The sequence below is a fragment of the Mandrillus leucophaeus genome, unplaced genomic scaffold (genome assembly GCF_000951045.1).
Source record: "Mandrillus leucophaeus isolate KB7577 unplaced genomic scaffold, Mleu.le_1.0 Scaffold1070, whole genome shotgun sequence".
In the NCBI taxonomy this organism is placed as follows: Eukaryota; Metazoa; Chordata; class Mammalia; order Primates; family Cercopithecidae; genus Mandrillus; species Mandrillus leucophaeus.
In genome coordinates, this window is record NW_012098877.1 from 234,465 (window position 1) to 257,975 (window position 23,511).

At 33.5% G+C, this 23,511-nt stretch overlaps 1 long non-coding RNA gene across 1 annotated transcript in view; it reads right to left on the bottom strand.

Moving 5' to 3' along the window:
• LOC105543673 overlaps positions 1–23,511 on the bottom strand; it is a 395,479-nt gene that overhangs the window by 118,628 nt on the left and 253,340 nt on the right. The window contains exon 3 of the long non-coding RNA XR_001006657.1: positions 652–748. This is a non-coding gene — a long non-coding RNA (uncharacterized LOC105543673). The remainder of the gene's footprint in view (positions 1–651; positions 749–23,511) is intronic.

A 23,511-nucleotide genomic window follows, 5' to 3' on the forward strand; every position in this document is an offset into this window, starting at 1 on the left:
AAGTGTTTTTGTTTTCACTATTTTGGTCTATACCATGGTGGAAAAAATCTCTTTCCTACCTATCTGTATATTTCATTGCTAGAATCAAAATGATGTTAAAATAACTATTATCAAAGGAAACCAAAATATTACTCTCTAAAATACTGGAGGTTGTTTAGCTAAAAAGAAAGACTAAAATGCAGGGACACACTCTGACACGCTTCTCTGTCTCTCCCACCTAAACGTAAGTCCATTTACAACACTTGCTGATGAGCTCAGAAACAGAGCTCAGAGACAATGGCACCAGAGGATCTAAGAACAGACTTTAGTCTTCCCCTACATTTACCTTCACACATTTTCTTGCCATTGAAAAGCCTCAAGATACTCTCTTCTTTGTCACTATATATGAGTTATGACTCTTTACTAAACTGCTACTTAAACAAGGCCCCTAACTACTGCCTTAAGAGAAAAATACTTTTAAACTGAGGCTTCTCCCACATGACGGGTACAGCGCACATTAATGAACTTCTGCGGTGTTGTTGTTATTGTTGATAATCTGACTTTTGTTTTCAGGAAAGTGTTTCAACTAAAATCCTAAAAGGAAAGAAAAAATATTTTTTCTTCTCTACAATTTGGTGACCCATATGGGACTAACAGGTTCACTTTACTCACCCTGAGACCCATAGATGGAATCGAACTGGGAGAAGCCTGCAGAGAAAGGCAAAATTTCTCACCAAAGTAAGCTTCTCGAGGCTTCTATCTGTGGTACCTGGTCAAGAAAGGAAGGTAAAAACTGTTTCTTGTCTCTTCCTTTCTAGTTTCTGATTGGCGAAAACACATTTATAATAATTATCTGTTTGGGGTACCTATTTTGTTATTGATTTTTAGTTTTCCAAGGATCTTTGTTTTCCTTGTCTCTGTCTCTTTTTCGTGGTTTGTCATGAGGAATAAAATCATAATAAGGTTCTATGTTCATTTTGTTTTGTTTCTTGAGAAACTTGGCTTGGTAATAAGTGAATTAATTCTCTGATTTCTACCACCCTGGAGGACATAAATTGTCAGGTTCATGTCAGTTAGCCAGCTGAGAGGCCAGCTGGGAGTCTGAAATGTCTGTTTGTCCAAATGCACCAACTCTCAGAAATATGCTTTAATTGTCTAAACCTTCATTGCCTTGTTAATAATGAGGGTCTTTACTTAGGGCCCCTAAGCTACTGCCTTAAAAGGAAAATACTTTTAAACTGAGGCCTATCCTGTATGATGTATTTAAAATACTTTTAAACTGAGGCCTATCCTGTATAGCACACAATTATAGCTTTTCTTTATTTTTATTTTTAAATTAACCTGACTTTTGTTTTCAGGAGGATATCTTAAGTATAAACCAAAAAGGGAAAAAATATGTTTCCTTTCCTACAATATTTGAGGTGAATGTCTTATCTAGATTTTCAGCATTTTATAAATAAACTAGATGATGATCATGGCAGGTATTGCTTTTCCTGAACTCATTCTGCCAAAATTGACATCTTCTCCTGGGACTGAGAGAAAGAGGTGTTGTTTGATTGATTGCTGGCTAAAGAACTTTGAAGTGAGAGCCTGGTAGTGGGTAAAGAAATTATATTAGACAAATTGTGATAGGAGTCTCAAAAAAAGAATGCAGAAATGCATGCCTGAATATAATAGGTACTCTACAAAAATAATTAAATAAGACCCCTTTCTTAACAGAAGCTAATCAAGAATTTAGCCACATTCTGGAATTTCATTTACTTCCTGCAAAAGTGCCACAGTCATATTGATGTCCCCTCTGTGGGATTCAATTATGAAGATGTACACATAAAGGATTTCGAATGATAAATATAGGATGAAGCTGTCAAATATTACTATTTTTCAAATTGTGTTGATTTGGTGTATCTTAAGAAACAGATTACGTAATGGTAGGTAATATGCAAGTTTTCTCTATCTAACCATCTTTTTTTTTTTTTCTTTTCAGAGAAATTTTAAGAATGGTAGAATTCTAATGATAGATTCAATGAAAAAATAGGCTAGTAGATCTCAGTTATGGCCTCGGTCATGAAGTTTCTAGTAATAAGTTGGAAGTTTCAAGTCTCTCTTTGTAAAGAAATAAACACTCTGAGACAGCTGGTCCTTTATAGTGTTTCAGTGATGATGTGTGACTTTCTATACTACATTACATTTTAAAATACTAATGCCAATATTATTTAATGAAGGTGTGATACTTACATTTCCATGATAAACTAAAACAAAAATCTAAACAGTAATTTATATAATTTTTCATGAAAAAACAATCAATTTTCATTAACAAGTTTTGTTCTCTAAATGGAACTCAAAAGTATGGGTTGTTTATATCCTCTGGAAAAAAAATTTCATTATAAAAATAAAAATAAATAAATATAAAGATTCAAAGTCTAAAGCTAAGCAATAAATTAAATAAATATAAAAGTTAAAATAAGTAATTTTAAACATACTAAAAATGTCCAGATTTGAACAGAAAAATATATCTGTCTTAATACTTACTGTGACATTTGACTTTATAATGGGACATAATATTGAACAAAACACAAAATTATTGCCACATAAGATAATATGGTGTCAAGAGAGAAATGACCACTTTGACTTTTATTACTATTATCGATCACTAATGTCAGGCACAAAGCTGTGATTTGGCACATGTTGATTATCTAAATATTGCTGAACGAATGAATATTTAATGGAAGTCAATTGGCAAAGAAGATTAGGAAATGTCTCTTTTAACCACTAAGGTTATTTTAATGAAGTGTTTTCTGCCCTAGGAAATCTGTGAAACAAATAGTAAGCAAGGGATTATTAAAACCAATAGTTTAGATTCATTCAGGCAGTTCATCATTCTGATTAAAGGGATTTCTTCATAAGAGAGGAATTTATTTGTGCTTTGGATTTTTTTCTTTTATTTCTTTTCTTTTCTTTTGAGAGAGGGTCTCACTCTGTCACCCAGACTGAAGTAAAGTGGCATGATCTCGGCTCACTGCAGTCTCTCCTGGGCTCAAGGGATCCCCAAACTCAGCCTCCCAAGCAGCTGGGACCACGGGTGTGCTCTGCCATGCCTGGCCTGGCTATTTTTTATTTTTGTAGAGATGAGATTTTTCTATGTTGCCCAGGCTGGTCTTGAACTCCTGGGCTCAAGAGATCCACCCACTACCTCGGCCTCCCAAAGTAGTGGGATTACAAGCGTCCAGCCAAATGTTCTATCATCTTAATTTTTTTTTTTTTTCATAAGAAGCTTAGTCTGTCTGAATGACAATGAAAATTCCAGTCCAGGTCAAATTATCTAGCATTATTCTAGAAGTCTGATTAGATATTTTAGAAGTTTATAGTTCTATCCGTTCTAGCTGCCCGCACAGGATATCATTATACTTCATGTAATCAACAAGTGTTTTTTGAATAAATAAATGCAAATTCCTGTCAATTCCTTCCCCACAATATATCTTAGATTAGTCTATTTCTCTTTATATCTACTACACTATCCTGATCCAATGAAATAGCTTCCTAAACGGTCTCTTTACAAGCACCTTTAACCTATAAAGCAGGCAAGCTTCCTCTGAAAACACATCAGATCACATTACCCTTTCTTCAATTGTTTCCCTTTGCACTGATAAAATTGAAAATCTTTACTGTTACTCAAAAAGTCACTTAGAATTCTAACTGTGTCACCACATGTCACATGCAAGCTTCTGAAAGGAATGAGGCACATCCCCCATATATCTCCCAACTTCCTGAGCCCAGCACAATCACATTCCTCCATATTTCTTTCAAACTTCAGAAAAACATCACCTGGGAGATCTCCGATAAGGAATGCTAAATGTATAATGTTAACCAATTGTAATGCTGTAACCGAGAGAATTACCTTGTTCCCTGTAACTTTGCATATCCTGTTTACATCGGGCTATAAAAAGCAAGCACTCGCATTGTTCGAGGCCCTCCTGTATGCTGTGCAATGGAGGGACCAAGTTCGAACTTGTAGTAAAGATCCTTGCCGCTTGGCTTTGACTCTGGACTCTGGTGGTCTTCTTTGGGGAACAAACGGTCTGGGCATAACATGCCTTTCTCTCGTTAATCTGCCTGAAGTCAGTTTGGTTTCTAGATACAGCCGAAGAGCCCACATAAGAGCTAGAAGATTGGAGATGATCTCTGTCTCCCCTACACCATGCCTCTTCTGTTATCTCTGCTTATATAATAATTGGTTACATTTTAAATCCATGTTATTTCTTCATTTATGTGTTTACTCTGGCTCCTCTTTTAGCCTGGAAACTTCCTAAGAACAAGAATCATGCCTGTTTACGTTTGCATAAATAGGCCTTGGATGTAGAAATCCCTCAATAAGTATTTGTTAAACAGATAAATGAAAAAATATAATTTGATAGAGTTAAGATACAGAACAGAGCAAAATGCAAAATTTCTAAATTATTTGTAAGAAATGACAGGTTTTTCTTTATTTTTGCAAAAACAAATGTAAAGTTTCTTCAGAGCATATCAGAGACTTCACTAAACCACTGTTTAAGAACTTGGACTTTGGTCTTACCTCTTCAACACTATATTAAAAATCCAAAGTGTTTTAAATTATGTAGATTCACATTCATTTGAGATATTTTAGGTAAAATTTTTAACAGGAAAGTCATCCAAAAAAGAAATGTTAAATTAAAATTAAATTCAGTGTAAGTATATTTTTCAAGCTTTGATTTTAATTCTGGAAATGTTGCCTTCAACCTGCCATGTGAAAATTTTTGATAAATTGTAAAATAATTAGATTTAGAGAACACTTTTTATGGAGAAACAATCACTCTCCACATATACTCACAACTATTACCTGACTAAGCCAAAAGAATAATGGTATTACTAATGGCTAGGTAAATATGTTTCCAATAATGTGTTTTCATTAGCACCATATTTTTGATGTTTTTATTCTTTTAATTGTGTGGAGCACTGATGCTTTTTGAATTAGCTCTCAATGTCTGAAAAAGGTTACTTTGGTTATACAATGTTAACTACTGCAAAGCAGTTTAAGCAGTTAATAGTGGGGCAGGGGAGCAAGAAAAATAATAGGATATCTCCTTACAATAACAAATTTGGATTTTATTTCAGTTTTTAGTTTGATCATTTATATTCCTGTCTGCAGAATTTTGACAAAGCTTAACAAATTATAAGTGGATACGTTATAAAGTAAACAAAATACTATATATCACAGACTATCTTAAGTGAGTTTGACTGATTCATCTGGGTGGGCAAAGTAGAAGTTTTACATTGGAAACATCTTAGGCATAGACTACACGACAGGAAAAAATGATAAAACAAATTTAATTTCAAATTAATTTACTAAGCAATTAAGAACTGCCAATTGAATAGTCCAAAGTTACTAAACTACAGCCTGTGGATCAAATTCAGCTCACCTACCATTTTTGTAAACAAATTTTTATTGGAAAAAGCCATATTCATTTGTTTGTGCCTTGCATAGGGCTGCTTTTGGCTACAATGGCAGTACTGGATAGTTGTAAGGAAGACGATCTGGCCTACAAAGCCAAAAATATTTACTATGGAGTCCTTCAGCTAAAAGTCTGCCAACTTGTAACAATTAAATGGTCTCACTTTATGGCAAATGGCACTGTGTGCTTAGATAATACCTTCTGTTAAGATATTTTTCTGGGATCCCCATAATGATTACAGGGCTCAAAAGAGAAATTAATTTTTCCATTTGTTGCGCTAAGAAAGCCATCAGCTAAATGGTACCTAAACAAACTGAAAGAATGAATCATCTTTCACAAGTCCTATTGTAACCTCCCTGTATATGTGACAGCACTTGAGCCAGGACAGGGATAAAGAATAAATAATTGGGTAAGAGGTAGTCAAGTAGGAGAAATTCTGTGCTAGGTGGGAGTTCAGCAAACACATAGAAACTTAGGCTTTCACAGATCCTATACTCGAAAGTATAGTTTGGAGAGAGCAATCCATCAGGCACATGTGGATACCGGAAGCTGAGATAAAACGCACCTCAGGAATTGCAATCCAGATGAGAATAGAAAGGCCTAAAGGGAAGGCAATGTAAGGGACCAGCATTCACACAGGTGATCAAGAAGCGAGAGGCCCACAGAAACGAAGTGCAGGAGAGAATAGAAGAAGACATAAATGGAAGCACCAGAGGAGGGCAATCTAATTACTCAGGCTTCCATTATGAACAGGTCCAATAGCCTGGCCGGAGCTTAGCAGAAAAAACCTCTGTGCTGAGCAGAAATCCAAACACCATTCTAGCCTTGCCTTCACCACTGATTGTACCCTCACCCACTCAGCTAGCAGCTCCTTTAGACCCTGGCTGTTTTAATCGTTACTCACTGTCTTCTTTCCACATTCTTAGAACGAACGCCCTTTGAATTAACCAGCCAGCCACTTGAAACCGCTTCTGCCGCCTGACTCCAGTTGAGTCAGAAAGCCATTTTTTCTCTTTTTCAGTTTTTGCGCTTTAGTTTTCCACAATTGCTTCATTTATAATAGAACAATGATTCTTAATCCTTGCTGGCCTGTGTCCTTCTTTAATAACTTTATGATACAAAGCCCTCTTTAGCATTCTAATGGAATTTACAAAGAATATTAAATACTTATTCATATTACTTAAAAATCAATATAATATCCTAACAGTAATCTAGCAATCTATAAAAGAAATCTAAAAATAATTATAATTTGTATTCAATATGTAAATGCTGTGTCATGGCTACTAGAAAACATAATGGAATGATCATATGCTTGCTTCTGTATATAGGATTATTAATGAACCACACATAAATGCAAATTGAAAGTTATATTGATGACTCAAATATCCCAAAGTGACCTTTCTACTCATGTGATTTTCTCTAAATGGTAAACCACTCCTGTTGAAATTTCGAGCAATAGAAAATATAATATTCTATCTATTTACATGCTATTTTTCCTGGAAAATTTAATGAATATTAAAATGATGAAAACTACTATAATTTTAACAGTTATATGAAGACATGTTTTAAGATTATATTTCTACAGACATGACTTTCACACTAATTAATAGGCACAAATATATTTAGAAGTTCCATGGAATGATGTACCATGTTTTTGATAGGTGGAGTATTCCAGAACACTGCAAGAATAATAGCATATTCCCTATTTCCTCATATCTTGAGAGCAGTACTCCCTAATTGTGACAACAAAAAATACCCTGAGGACATTATGCCCCATTGAGATAGAGTAAGTAGTGAGGAACATGGATTCCTGGCTCAGCCCTCCTGTTGTCTACTCCTATCCTCTTGTTACGGTTTTGAGCTCTAACTCAAAGATTTCACACTGTGGGAAATAAAAGTACTGAGGAAATTTCAGAAACAAGCCAATTTTCCTGTTATAATATTCTGTTTCTTGCCTAGGAATTAAATTTAGAAACAGGGGAAGGGTTAATAATGACAGGAAGGAACACAGTGAAAAACAAGGTAAGTCCAGCATAAAGGGTGGCAAGGCCATGTGGATATACAATTATTTCACTCACAAAAAACTGCATTGACAATAGGCTTAAAGTAGGACCTCAGTAAGTACTCATTGATAATTTATATCAGAAATTCTAGGTAAAGGAAACAGACCTGTTGTTGATAACTTCATTGGTTTGTACTTAGTTTCTGTTCAACATACTGGTAATGACACTGAAAGACTAAGAGCCACAAATGCACTTTTCAGGAGATGATAAAAGTCACATTTGTGAATTTGCCTTCTGTTTAAATTCCAATTAGAAAGCAAATGTTAATAAGTTTATTTCTGCTTTATGCCTGAAGCACAGGTGTTATCAGTAAAAAAGCATGGCTTCCTGAGGTGAATACAAAATGGTGAAATTCCAACATACTTGTAAAACCCAAGATGATTTTATTTATTAATCTACTTCTGAAGCCTGAAATAAAATCATAACATATACAATATAGAAAAAAGGAAAGGGTATGTGAGTTAGAAATGGGAACACAGGATAATTCATGTATTTGTAATGTCCTTATCCATAGAGATATCTGCCAGAAAATTGATCAACCTTCAAAAATCACTTCCCTTCTATTTTACTCCTACTTTTAGCCTTACCCTTACGATACATGCTAAATTCTAAATATTCTCCCTTTTTTCTGGGTTTTGGTGAGAAAAGAAAGTTTAAAAATTCACTAGCCCTGCAATCAACTTTACCATTTCTAATTTCTCTCACAGTATGAAATAAGGTCAAAATATCTCGTTTTAAAATTTCAAATATCAGTATATCATACTGAAATCTTAGAATGAGCAGAAATTGTGAACTTTAGTTTTCAATACCACATGTCCACTCTTCTTAAAAGTACAAAAAAGAATACTCAAGAGAACGTGGCAGGTTAACATGTGAAACGGACAGGCATCGTGGGAGCCCATGTGGTGGACATCTGCCCACACCTCCTCTATATATGCCATGGGTACCACCTGAGGGTTAGGCAAAAAATAGACATAAGCAAAAATAGAAGCTAATTCTGCATCTTTCAGTCAGACCTGGGATAAATCATTTAACACACATATCCATTTCCTTGTTTTAAAATGACAAAATGCTTTTTCCCCCAGAAAAAAGTAACTAGAGGTCTTTCAATGAAAGACTGTGAGTCCTATTTTATTAATAAAGTATTATTTTTCTTCTAAGAATAATGATTCTGAGGCACTTATCCCCCAAGCCATCATCCATCAGGGAAGGATAAAGCATTCATAGTGGTTGCCTGTATTTCAAATGATTTATTGTTAATGCTGAATATATATCTTAATGACTTCAAGCTTGAGCAGTGCTGTGAAACCACAAAACTTGATGTTTGAGATTTATTTTTCTGTTAAGATAAAATTTCAAGTGTGTTACAAGCAATTAAAGTATGGGGAAAACCTTTGTTTCCATTTAGACCTTTTACAAACTTTTAAAATTATATCACCATCTCTCCAACATGAAATAGTCTCCAGCTGGGAACCTATGTTAGAGTAAAACAGTGGTGTCTGTGTCAGGTTGAAAAGCTTGCCTGCAGAGATCACCTACCAACTTTATAAGGCAAAGCACAGGAAAAACATCAACATCACAACATTCTGGCCTTTGGATATAACTAAGTATTATTAGGCAGGATGACATCAGCCTTGGATATGAGAAGGACAGAAACTACAATGCTCATTAAAATTGTCTGCAAATAAAAATGCTAATAAAAGAGGGTAGAAAAAGTTTTACAACCAGAAGTGATATCTGAACATTTGTATGTCTAAACACATAATTGACTGGCTACTGGGCATTCTTTACTTAAAAACATTTTATCGTGTTTCAGGGATATCAGGGACCAGGTAAGAATCCCAGGCTGTGCATGCTGCATTTATATCTTCTCTAGTCCAAGAGTTCAACTCTCCCTAGCTTGTTCAAATCACATGAAGTGTCTTCTTATGTTTTGCAAAGCAGTAAATTAAATTAACATGTTTGAACAAAGATTTATCAAGTAGTTCTTCTATTACATCACTCTATCATTTTATTGTTTTCCTCCCCTGTACACATACACACATACTGTTCTTTACATTTGGTCTCATTTGAATCAATGCTAAAAGCCAAAAATATATTATGCAAATGTAGGACAATATACCTTTAAGGAAATTTAGAGATAACAATTGGAATTTAATTTTTCATTGCTATTTTGACACAAGATAAAAGGGAGCAAAACATATTTATTCTTCTTAAAATGTAAATTTATGGAAGTGTCAGATGTAAAAACATTTGAAAATCATCATTATGAAGACCAATGTTACTGGCTTTTAGGACTAGTGATATGTATTAGTATTAATCTAGGTTTCATGTCCCCAACAGGAGACTAAACTGAAAATTACAAAATATGTGTTAGTTAATATTCAACAGCAACCTTTTCTTCTATACAAAATTATGCATTAAAAAAGTGATGAATTAAAACTACATGTGGGCTCTGTACCTTGCTCTATCAGAAAATAATAAAGCAATATAGAACTACTCAGTTTCCCTGACTGGCTGATCTAACTATACCCTGCTTCATCACTGATTATAACTTATTTTATGTACATAAACACATTTCTGTGTAATACAGGTGACTTGTTTTACATTGGAAGATCTAAGAACTAGAGTCGTGTGTTCTCTGAGAGTGGATAATTAATCACATAAAGAAATGCAGAAATTAGGTAATGTCAGGGAAAGTGGCAGGGAATTCTGGGGGTTCATTTCTCCTCATAAAAACACTAAAAACTCTAACAGAAACTATCAAAATCAATCCTACTAGAAGTCAGGGAGCTAGTCAAAGATTTAGAGCAACCAAGTAAACACTTAACCAGAAGAAAGGCAACTTAAGCATAGGATATGATCTTTGTAGCATTTAACTAACCTTAGCTTCCTCTCCCTTCCAAACACAGCAGTCTTGGAGACTGTATTAGTCCTTTTTCATGCTGCTGATGAAGACATACCTGAGAACGGGCATTTTCCAAAAGAAAGAGGTTTATTGGACTTAATAGTTTAACGTGGTTAGGAGGTCCCATAATAATGGTGGAAGGTGAAAGGCACGCTCACATGGCGGCAGACAAGAGAAGAGAGTTTGTGCAGGGAAACTCCCCTTTTTAATACCAACAGATCTCATAAGACTTATTCATTATCATGATAACAGCATGAGAAAGACCTGCCCCATGATTCAATTATCTCTTACAAGTCCCTCCAACAACACGTTGGAATTCAAGATGAGATCTGGGTGGGGACACAGTCAAACCATATAAGAGACTGTAGCCTACATTCCCAGTGTGAATACTTGATTTCTGAATGAGCAGAGCAGCCCTGTTTCCAAGAAATATTGGGGGTTTGTTTGTTTGTCTTACCTGACAATTTCCTCAAAGTATTAACATGAGGAAATTTTTTGTTTTTGTAAGAATTTTATCAGGCAGGAAAGGCTATGAAAACATTTAAAGACAAATGAAAAGGTGCTGCCACCTGGAACAAAAAGTAACAGATGGGGCAAGTATCTGACACACTGAAAGACTTGAAGGAAAATCTGTGAAGTGAGAGTTTTGAGGAATAAGTTTGTGAAAAGTTCCTACATATACCAAGTTAACTAAAAGGCCATACACATGAACAGGGTAAGACACTCAGAAAAGACTTGAAGAGATCATAAGTTTGACCTCAGCTAAACTTTAAGCTCCACACTAGCAAGAGGTAAAGGCTAAGACAGAGTCAAAAATGGGCAGGCTAAGCCCCCAAACAGACACCATTTACAAAGACCGAGGGAATTTTTTTTCCTGCTTCCTTCTTTCTTTCCCTTCCTTCCTACATTTCTTCCTGCCTGCCTTCCCACCTTCCTTTCTCTCTCTCTCTCTCTCTTTCTCTTTTTCTCTTCACCCCCCTCCCCACCACGCCTTCTGTCTTTCTTTCTGTCACTCCAAGCATTTAAAGAAAACTCTGCTGGGTCACTGACTAACTGGTGAGCTAATAGAACACACAGTTAGTAACCACATACAAAAAGAAATACAATATTTGCAACAACAGTCTGAAAAAGCCACTTGAAAAAATGGACAACTGCAATCTACTATAAGCAACAAGAACTAACCCTGAAGAGTGGGGAGAATCTGATTTGCACAGTTACCACATTTTAAAATTCAAAATAAAAGATGACTAGCTGAGCACTAAAAGAACAGAGACCACAAATGCCAAATGCAACAAAGAATGTAGTATCTACCAAAATACTAAAAATCGAAAGTTTCATAAAATAAATATGAGGCTTTCAAAGAAATTTCAAAGAAATTTTCTTTCTTTGAAAAAAAATTTCAAATAAATAAGAAAATATAGTTCAATCAAATAAAAAAATAAACTAATATAAACTGACTCTGAGGAATCAACATCATAGTACATAATGGACAAAAACTTTAAATCAACTATCTTAAGTATGTTTAAATAGACAAAAAATACTCATAGATGGATAACTAAAGGAAAAGAGGAAAATTATAGCTCAACAAATAGAGAATATAAACAAAGATGAAAATTATAAAAGAAACCAAATAAAAATTTTGAAGCCAAAAAGTACAATAAATGAAATGAAAATTTCACTGAAGAAGTTCAACAGAAGACTTCAGTAGGAAGAAGAAAAATAAGCAGATTTAAAGAAAGGTCAAGTGAAATTATTCAGTGTGTGGAGCAGAAGGAAAAAATAATATTGTAAAATAAGTAGAGCCTAAGAGACATGTGGGAGACCATAGACATAAGGGAAATTCAAGAAAGACAGAAAGGGCAAAAATACATTTGAAGGTATTATGATCAACAACACTCAAATCTGATAAAACATCTAAGAATCTCGACAAAAGTTTACAGATAGATGGAACCAGAGTGACACACAAAATAATAAAACTGTTGAAATCCAAGAACAAAGAGAATCTTAAAATCAGCAAGAGACAAATGACTCATCTTATTTAAGAGATCCTCAATAAGATAAACTGTAGATTTCTTATCAGAAACTATGGAAGCCAGAAGGGAATGTGATGACATTTTTAAAGTACTGAAAGAAAAGTACAGTGAAAAAAGAGTTTTATATTCCACAAAACTATGTTTCACAAGATATATTAAGATGATATCATATAAATAAAAGCTCAAGGAGTTTTCTACTAATACACCTGTTCTACAAGAAATGCTAAAGGAAGTCTTTCAGGCTGAAATGAAAAGACATTAGACAGAAATTTAACGTCACATGAACAAAGAGAATTATGGTTTAGATAAATGTAGATGTTAGTATTATTGTATTTATATTTTGTAATGCTATATTTTCTATATTATACAAAAGAAAAATAAATTGAAAAATAATTATAAATCTATACTAATGGTCACACAATGTATAAAGATGTAATTTGTGACAATAAAAACATAGGAGTGAGATGTATAGGAGTAGAAATTTTGAATACTATTGAAGTTAAGTTGGTATTAATTCAAATGAGGTTTTTATATGGTTAAAATGTTCATTGTAATTTTTAAGGTAGCCACAATAAAATAAGTAAAACCTATATACGTAAAGCTAGTATAATGGAATCAAACTGATATACTATAATAAGTCAACTAAACATATAAGTATGCAGTTTTGGAGGAATTCAGTAACCAAAAACACATAAGACATATAGAAAGCAATAGCAAAATGGCAGAATTCTTTCCTTATTGGTAATTACTTTAAATGGAAATTAATTAAACTCTCTACTTAAAATGTAGAGATTGGAAGAATGTAATTTTTTTAAAAAAGATACATCTCTGTGCTGGATAGGAAAGATTCACTCTTTATTCAAAGACACAAATAGGTTGAAAGTGAAAGGATGGAAAAAGATATTCTCTCCAAGTCATAAGCAAAAGAAAACTGGAATAGCCAAATATCACATAAAAGAAAAATGAAGTCAAAATTGTTACTAGAGATAAAGGGCATCATATATTAAGAAAAGTATCAATTATTCAAGAGCATGTAACAATTATAAACACATATTCATTTAACAGCAGAGTCTGAAAATACATGAGGAAAAAATGAAACTAGACAATAGACAATAATAAGACAATTAGACAATAATATTGAACATTTCAATAGCTTGTTCTAATAATGGATAGAACAACTATATACAAGATCTACAACGAAATAGAGAACTTGTGCAATGCTGATACATAGCACTTCACTCCAAGCAACCAGAACGTACATTCTTCCCAAATGCACATGGAATATTCTTTAGCATAAATCATATTCATTCACCAAATGAGTCATTTTTTGATTTGAGCTTAATTTATCTAGCTACTGGTTAACTAGCTATTAATCATCTATCTAACAAGCCAAACATATAATTTTATTTTTTCAACTTTATTGATATGTATTAGATATATAAAGTTATATACATTTAAAGTGTATGATTTGATATATGTATACATTATAAAATGATTTCCATGTTAATTACATCTATTACCTCACATAGTTATTATTTTTTGCTTGTTTATAGTGAGAACAGTCAAAATCTACTCTATTACCAAATTTCAAGTATTATTAACTATAATCACCATGCTGTACATTAGCTCTACAGAAGATATCCTTCTAAGAACTTAAAGTTTTCTCTTTTTGACTAGCATCTCCTCAATTCCTCCACTTCCCAGCTCCTGGTGACCACTATTCCATTCTCTGTTTCTATGAGTTAAACTTTCTTAGATACCACATTTAAGTGAGATCATGCAACATTTGTCTTTGTCTGGCTTATCTCTCTTAGGATAATGCACTTCCCATCCATCAATGCTGCTGCAGATGGCAAGATTTTTGTTTTTTTATGGCTGAATAATATTTCATTACATGCATAAAAACCACATCTTCTTTATCTATCCACCTGTTGAGAGAAGCTAGGTTGTTTCTATATGGTGGCTACTGTGAATAATGCTCCAATAAAAATGGGAGTTCATATATCTCTTTGACATACTGATTTGATTTCCTTTGGATATGTAACAGAAATGGGAGTGCTGGCTCATATTGCAACTCTATTTTCTATTTTTTGAGAAAACTCCATACTGGTTGCCATACAGCTTTACTGATTTATATTTTCACCAACAATATATAAGTGTTCCCTTTTCTCTACCTCCTCCCCAAATCTTGTTGTCTTTTAACTTTTTGAAAATAGCCATCCCAACAGGTATGAGGTGATATCATTGTGGTTTAGAATTGTATTTCCTTGACGGTTAGTGCTGATTGAGTACATTTTCATATACCTGTTGGTCATTTGTATGTCTTCCTTGGAAAAATGTCTATTCAGGTCATTTGCCAATTTTGTAAATTGAGTTATTTGCTTTTATATTTGGCTATTGAGTTGTATATCTTCTTTATATATTTTTAATGTTAACTCCTTGTTATATGCTTTACAAATTTTTTTGTCCCATTCAGTAGGTTGCCTTTTCATTGTATTGGTTACTTCATTTGCTGTGTTAAAACCTTTTAGTTTGGTATCATCCTACTAGTTTATATTTTGCTTTTGTTGCCTGTGTTTTGATATTACACAAAAAATCATTGCCAAGACTAAGGTCAAGGAGGATTTTCTCTGTTTCTGTTTGAAGTTTTATAGTTTCATAAAACTTATGCTTCAGTCTTTAACCTATTTAGAACTGATTTTTGTGTGTGGTGTAAGAGAAGAGTGCAATTTTAATTTTATATGTGAATATTCAGTTTCTCCAGCACCATTTATTGAAGAGACTATTCTTTCCTTATTGCATATTACTGGCAATTTTGTTTTAAGTTCGTTGACCATATTTGCATTTTTTTTTCAGACTTTCTATTCTGTGCCATCAGTCTATGTCTGTTTTGATGCCAATACCATACTGTTGTGATAACAATAGCTTTGTAATATAGTTTGAACTCAGAATGTATAATGCCTCTAGTTTTGTTTATCTTGTTCAAGATTGTTTTAGCTATTTAGGGATTTTTGCTTGTTCTATATACATTCTGGATTTTTTTCTATTTCTCTAAAACATATATAGAATATTTTATATATAAGAAACATATATGATATAGCATACATATGTGGTATATGTGACATATATGATATATAGCATATCTATAAATCTGTATCAAAAATAGATTGATATATCTGTCTTGCATGTATGTGAATCTAGGTAAAATAAAGGTTTGAGCAATTACTCACTTTTGGCAGTATTCATAGTTAGTGAGTTTTTCCATTATAGATTTTCTAGAAAGTTTATGTTGCAGAAATTGTATCTGAATAACCCACACTATATAAAGTAATATATTCTAGTGATCGATTAACCCTATGTTAGTATAAGGGGATTTTGTTGAAAGTCATTGTATAAGAAGATGATTGAATTGACTTGAACACAACGTATGACTAAGATACATGAAAATGATCTGATAATGTGACTGTCTCTCCTGTAGTCCTTACATTCCTTAAGTGAAGGAAAAGTGTTAACATTTTCATAGTAAACCTTCTAAAAAAAAAAAAAAAAACAAACAAAAAAAACCAAAAAAAAAACACCCTCAAACCTAATTGTTTTCCTTTCTGTTGTACAGGTGGGTTGGTCTGATTCTGCTCTACATTCCTCACCCACTATTAAATTAGTAATCTGATTTAGAACATACTATTTGCATGCTGATGGCAGAGACACAAGAAGGCAAACAGAAATATGTTATGTTTCTAAAGTTCTAGTTTTGAAACTACCATAATGTCCTGCCTATCCACATGCCAAGGGCTAAATTAAGTCACTAGACCAAGTCCAAAGTCAAGGGCCAAGAGAGTACACTCACCATAATAAGTTTGTAGTTAAGGGTATGGTTGATATTTGGTTCAATATTCTATTCACAACAATCATGTCTTTTTTTTTTTTTTCCAGAACATCACACAGTTTCTGGTATTCAGGAGATACATAATAAATATCTGTCAAATTAGACTGAATCAAAGTATTACTTCTTTAACTCAAATCTGTATTTGGTATTTTTGGTTGCAATAGACACTATCTCAAACTTAGGAAATGGGAAATTTGTAGAAATTTTGGCAACAGTTTGTTTAGCAGGAAATTTGGGAGGAAAGAGTAAGAAAGTACAGGAACTAAAAAAACACTAGAATACATCAACAGAAAATTCACAATCTGGGCACTATTGCTAAAATGATTCAGTGCATGTGAATATTTGTAAATATTTGTAAATATTCTATGGAGGTGAGAATTTTTATCTTTTTTGAACATTAACCCTGATTCCTAGTTCAGTGTGTGACGCAGAATAGAGGATAAGCAAATTAGTGAGTATATATTTAATGAATAAGCATATGTACATACTTATACTAATCCACTCAAGATTTAAAGTTCTGGGAGATAGAATCTGATGGCCTAAATCAGGTCACATGACTGTCAGATGACTACTAGTTCACCTTGATTTATCATACCATGGATGCTTCATACAAGGGGTAGATTACTCAAAAGGAAGTTGAGATGCTGTTACCAGAAATTGTGTGATTGTAATGACCTAAGTATGTGCTCTGAATTGATCGTATTACTAGACTGTGTAAAAATCTGATGACTCATGATTGCATCTATACACAGTTCAAACCTCATTCATATGAGGGTCTTCAAAATATAGTCATGACATTTCTTTCAAGGTTTTGATCTAATCAGTGTCCTCATTCAACCTGAGTCTTCAGCTTTTCTAAACATAATACAAGCATGCCATCTTATCCCATCCTTTCATAGTGTATTGGTTGGAGTATAAGCTAAGCTATTGTAACAAGAGGAACAGAAAATATAGCAGCCCTAATGAGATAAAATTTTATTTTTTATTTTGTGACACTTTAGATGTAGACAGGAAATTGAGAGTAGATGGGTACCAGTTCTCTTCTAATTGTGTTGCTCAACCATTTCCTAGGACAGAGCCCTCACATTCATGGTTAAAGTTTACTCACTATCACCTTGTCTGAATTTCCATATAAAAAAGAGGAAAGGGAGGAAGCAAAAAGTAAGCAACTTCCTTTTCAAATTTTATTTTTATTATTACTTTCTTTAGAGACAGGGTCTTGCTCTGTCATCCAGGCTGCAGTGCAACAGCGTGATCATAGCTCACTGCAGCCTCAAACTCCAGGGCTCAAACAATCCTCCACCCTCAACCTCCAGAGTAGCTAGGCTTGTGGGTATGGACCACTACATCTGGCTATATTTTTAAAGGATATGACCTGGAAAATAAAAACATAACTTTATTTTACCTTCTAATGTCCTGAATGTAGTCACATGGCCACACCTAGTCAGATAAAAACAATTCCTAACCTCTATCACACATGCTTTTGCACATGTTGTATTCTATTTCTGAAATTCTGTATTTCCTCTTCTTTGTGCCTATAGCAGCTTTAAGTGCTTTCTATTCTGAGAAATCTTTCTGAATTTCTCCTTGGAGACTTATTTAATAGCTGCTACATTTTAGAAATTTAACACCTCCACTTTAGAATTTATCATTTACTATGCATCTCCTTGAAGACCAGAAACATATAGTGCTTATACATATTTTTATTTCCAGAGAGTAGGTCAGTGCATTTTTTATTTAAAAAATCAACATTGTAAGGGTGTATTTTCACTCCAATTTACTATCAGATCACAGAATATATATTATACTCATTAGTAAGATGGAGGCATATTGAAAAGCATTTGTTAGGAAAGGAAGCTACTGCACAAAGAATTTTGCCTTCATCTCCTGTCTCTTAAATGGGTTTATTGAAGCTTAACAAAGAAAATCGGTTTTCCAAAGACACCTCTGGATGCAAATTTTCTTTTATAAGAAAGTTTTGGCATTCTGTATTAAAATCTATACTGCGCATGGGTGTATTGTTAGGAGACATCCAAATACAGAAGTTTTCTAATGAGGGCTTTGCACATGTGTAAAGAATATTTAAGGGACAACGCCACAATAAGTCAGCATGCAAAGCAATATATTTCTTCTGTTACTGGTTATGTTCCAAAGCAGAGCTGAGAGCAAAGACAGCTGATAATTGAAAAAGCCATTCTGTGCATTTGTACTTCAATATGGTGAATGCAATTTCTATTAAACATAATATTTTTCCTTCACAACAAACAATAACAAATAAAATCGTAGTCACTACTTGGCCTTTCAAAACTTCATAGTTGTTTTTTGTCTAATGCAGTTTGCTGCTGTTAAACTACTATTTAATGATTGAAACAGCTCCCTGGGTAAAAATAATAATAATAATACATAATTAATACAATAAAACAGGTTCAAGTTGACATAAATAGTTTCCTCATACCAGCTTAACTAATTTTGCTCAATAAGGTAAAACAGGCAGAAAAACAATTTAAAAAAATAGTAATTTTCATGAAACTTGGAGACTAGTTTTGAGTTCCTTAGGTAAGACCTGAGAATACCTGGATAGAAATTAAAAATTCAGTCAAACTACTAAGTTGGTTTCATATAGGCCACAAAAATATTGTTGGACTAAGTAGTCATGGGATCTATTTATTTTTTCTAATTCTGAATTCACATAAAAATTATAAGTAAAGACTCATCTAGATGTTTTAGAGAAAATTAGCTCAGTTACTCATCTTCGTGTGTCTGCCTCAGTATAACTGAACTTCTGAAAAAAAAAAAGTGTTTTATTGAGTTTTAAACCTATGATAATCTTTCTAGTATCTTTTTTCTGGTCTTCATGGTCATGGAGACCTCCTCTTTTTTATATAACTAAATGGACAGTCCATGCCTTTTTAACGAAACTTGAAAACTTTCACCAGGAGCCTAGATTGAAAAGTAAAACAAAAATTTTTTTAAAAAGTGCTGTGCTGCCCAATCTAACTAGAAATGTTGCACTATAGCTAAAGAGAATGTCCTAGGGTTAATAACAAAAGATAGATTCAATGTTCTAGAAAATCCTAATAGTTATTCATAAATATTAAAACATTTTATATATCAATACATACATTTTCTGGGCAACATATTTAATAATTCACTTGTTTCATATCTCAGTAAGAGTTCAACAGAATGTTTTCTAAAAGCAATATGTAATTATCTAAGATTAAACATTGGTTTTAAGACTCTTTCAGGTAAGTGTACCTGTGACTTGCTAGATGCTCAGCTTAAAAGTTTATTGGAAACTGTCTCCTTTAGGGTTGAATCACTTATTGTATAAAATGAAGTAAAATATAAGTCCCATCTCAAAATATTTTCCAAACTCATTCTAGTGCTTGATTTTACTCATATTTTATATCACATTCTTCAAATTTAATTGAAGTTAATTGAAGTTTCCATTCAAAATGTCTTTTTGATTAAACCTACAGTGTTTTATATTCTTAAGTTCAATATTCTTCCTTTTTAATGTTTTTTGATGTTCCTAGTTTCATTTTCACAGAGTTTGGACTTCCAAGTGCGTTTGGTCTCACTATGTATCAATCAGGACTCAATCAGTACTATTAATACTGTGAGTCTTACAGAATAAGGAATTCACGCAAATTTAACAATAGGGGAAGGAACTATAAAAATAAAGTCATCAAAAGGAATTGGAAGGATCAGAGAAAAACCCCCACCCAGCTTTGGCACAGTCAGTTTGTAAGGAAGTTAGAAAGAATAGGCACATCCAGCTGCTAGAGTGGAACCATGAAGGGGGGTTGAAGGCAGACTCTTGGTTCTATATAATTTCCACATCTAAGTTTCTAGAATTGTGTAGTGGTTAGCCTCAGGTCACTGTTGGTCGTAGGGGTGGCACTCTCACAGGAAAGCTGGATACAGACCAGACAGGGGCAAGTAAACATTACAGTCCTCTGGAAACTGGATTTGAAGTTTTTTGCTTCTAACCAACAACTTGCGAAACATAAAAGTTCTGTACTTTTACCTGCCAAATCTCACACAACTGCAACTTTTGTTAATTCTAACCTGAAACCAGAGTTAAGGGGATTCTGGAAAATATTTTTCCCAACATAATGCAGCAGACAATCAAACAGTCCAGTTCAGCGTATCCTTTGTCAAACTGACATCCACACATACCTTTTTTTTTTTTTTAACTATATTTAACTTCCAAATAAAGGCAATAGCAAAGTCATGCTTCTTCCTAATATGACCCAATAATCCTTGCTTTTACACAATTCCAAACACTATGACACTCTCCCTAAACATGACACCTCAAAGTCCCATTTATCTATCTCTTGATGATGTTTCTCTTCTAGCAGTCACACTATTTCTCCTAACATTCTACAACTTAATAATGAGATATAAGGTTAACCACTCTAATATATCCTATGCTTGATGTGTGTGTGTGTGTGTGTGTGTGTGTGTGTGTGTGTATGTGTGCATGTGCACACATGTGATATGATTTGGCTCTGTGGCCTCACCCAAATCTCTTCTCTAATTGTAACCCCCACATGTTAAGGGACGGACTTGGTAGGAGGTGATTGGATTATGGAAGTGGTTTCCCTTATGCTGTTCTCATAGTAGTGAGTTCTCCCAAGATCTGATGGTGTAAAAGTGTTTGGCAGCTCCTCCTTTGCTCTCTCTCTCTCTCTTCTGCCACCATGTAACACATGCCTTGTTTCCCCTTCGTCTTATACTATGATTGTAATTTTCCTGAGGCCTTTCCAGCACTGCAGAACTTTCAGTCCATTAAACCTCTTTTGTTTATAAATTACCCAGTCTCAGGTAGTTCTTTATAGCCACGTGATAATGGACTAATATTCTGTGTGTGTGTGTATTTTGTGTCTCATAAGTATTATAGATCTTGTTTCTGGTCATATCTGCTATTTACTTCCTTCTTCCACTACCTTATGCAAAATTAACTCCTTTCAAGATAAACTTACTGTCTTAAGAAGATTGAATTCTGCTGCATGTTAAGGAAACGATTTGCTAATTTTAAAAATCTACAAATATATTGTCATAACTGAAATTCAAACGTCTTGTATAAATTTTTAGAGAAGGTCTCCTTGGTTGAGTGTGGTTCTTCAATCAGCAGCACACATGGGGCTATTTTGAACAAAGTTTTCCTAGTGTTCCAAGCCAGTATTTCTTAACCATGGCTGCATATTAGAATCACTGTAGGGAGTTTTGACACTATTAATGCACTGGCCCTGTTGCTTATAGATTCTATTTAATTAATGTGGGGTGGGGCCTGGGCATGAATATAATCTGAAAGTGCAAAGGTGACTGTAAAATACAGTCTGGGTGGAGAATCAGCCACAGCTCTATACCCATCCTGAAATATCAAAATATATTTTACTCTGTCAGAGAAGAGTAGTTGGGCAAACTGGTTCAATTATTCAAATTTTAATTAAAGTATTCTAGTACTTCAATAGTAAAATTGTCATTTTCTTCACTGATTTTTCACTTCATTTTATCCTTCACCAGGATATTTTGGGGGGAAAAAAACCTACTATTTAGTAATATCATTTCCTGCTTTTTTCCCAATAAATCATCAAATTCATCACCTTGTTATATGTTCCATTTTCTCGTATTTGATTGGGTGCATTATTGAAAAACCATCATTAAACTCTGCATGGGCAAAACCCAAACATCTTTCCAATGTGAGATTCTTTATTTTTCATCTTTTGGTTGTCTCTGAAACACAATTTAATCCCTTTGATTCTGACACACTTGCTTTGGACTCCTTGCAAGTTGTATTGAGGTAATAGATTTGGATAGTCAAAATGCTTTTTTCAATTATTAAAAAGTGCCTTTGAATTCTCTTAATTAGGAACTCCAGCTGGATTGCTCTCTCTCTTTTTTAATCTGTACTGAGTCATGACAAATAATTAAATAATTAATGGCAAGTGCCAGAGAATTCCAAGTGAGTTTTTCACTTTTCCACTTACTAGAAACCTTACTAGAAGGTTTTATTTATTTATTTATTTATTTATTTATTTATTTATTTATTTATTTATTTTCTGACAATGAAAAGACAGAGGATTCTATTTTGTTTGGTTTGGTTGTTTTGCCAGATAGATAGATAAATAGATAGATAGATAGATAGATAGATAGATAGATAGATAGATAGATAGATACTAAGGGTGTGATTTCTGAAGAAAGGCTAGTTAGTAATTTATCCTTTCTAAGTTTAATAATTTCTCCAAAAGCTCCTCCCCAATGCTCTTTTATTTTGTAAGCAGAGATATTTTCAGTGAATTATGAGTATTGACTATAACGTAAAAACCCTTCCTTTGCAATAAATATCTTCAAATGAAGATATTCACCTCCAAAATATGACCAATAAGCCTGCAAAAGGCAGTGACCATAATATAATTGCACTACTCCTTATTAAAATGCTCAACCATTTGCTACAGATGCACAGTTCATGGTTACAGAAAGGGGTAATTTGTTTAATAATATATTCACTCAGTTACGCATAATGTAATTTAATCAGTACATTATATGCAGGCTTCAAATATAAAGTATCTCAAATGATCAAAATGAATTATTAACAGTTTACAGTCATCAAGTCCTCTTGGGGGGAGGGAAACATGGAGATTTATCTTATCCCCTTATAAATCTTTTTACCTTTCAGCAGCATCTAAAGACAAGTATTCTGAAAATTACCTGCTATATAAATATTTAAAAAAAAACACAATAACTGGTCTTATGATTTGATATCAGTTTGTTCACACTGTAAGTTCATTTCATTTAAGAATAATGTATCAGTCACTTATTTTTCAGGCCAAAAACTTCTCTTCCTTTATACCCCATATTGAATCTATTACATATTCTTTAGCCCTACCTGCAAAATATAATCACAGTCTGACCATTTTTCTATTGCTGTTACACTGAACCAGGATACCTTCTTTCCTTACTTGGGTCATTGCTACAGACTCCTGGTTTATCTTTATACTTTTGCCCTTGTCTCTTTTAAGTACATTTTCAATTCAAGATTCAGAATGATGCTATTAAAATGAAAGCCAATTCCTGACATTCCTTTACTAGAAATTCTCCAGCAGCTCCCCATTTAAGTAAGAATAAAAGTCAAAGCCTTAGAATGACCTGAAAACTCTTCTTGTTA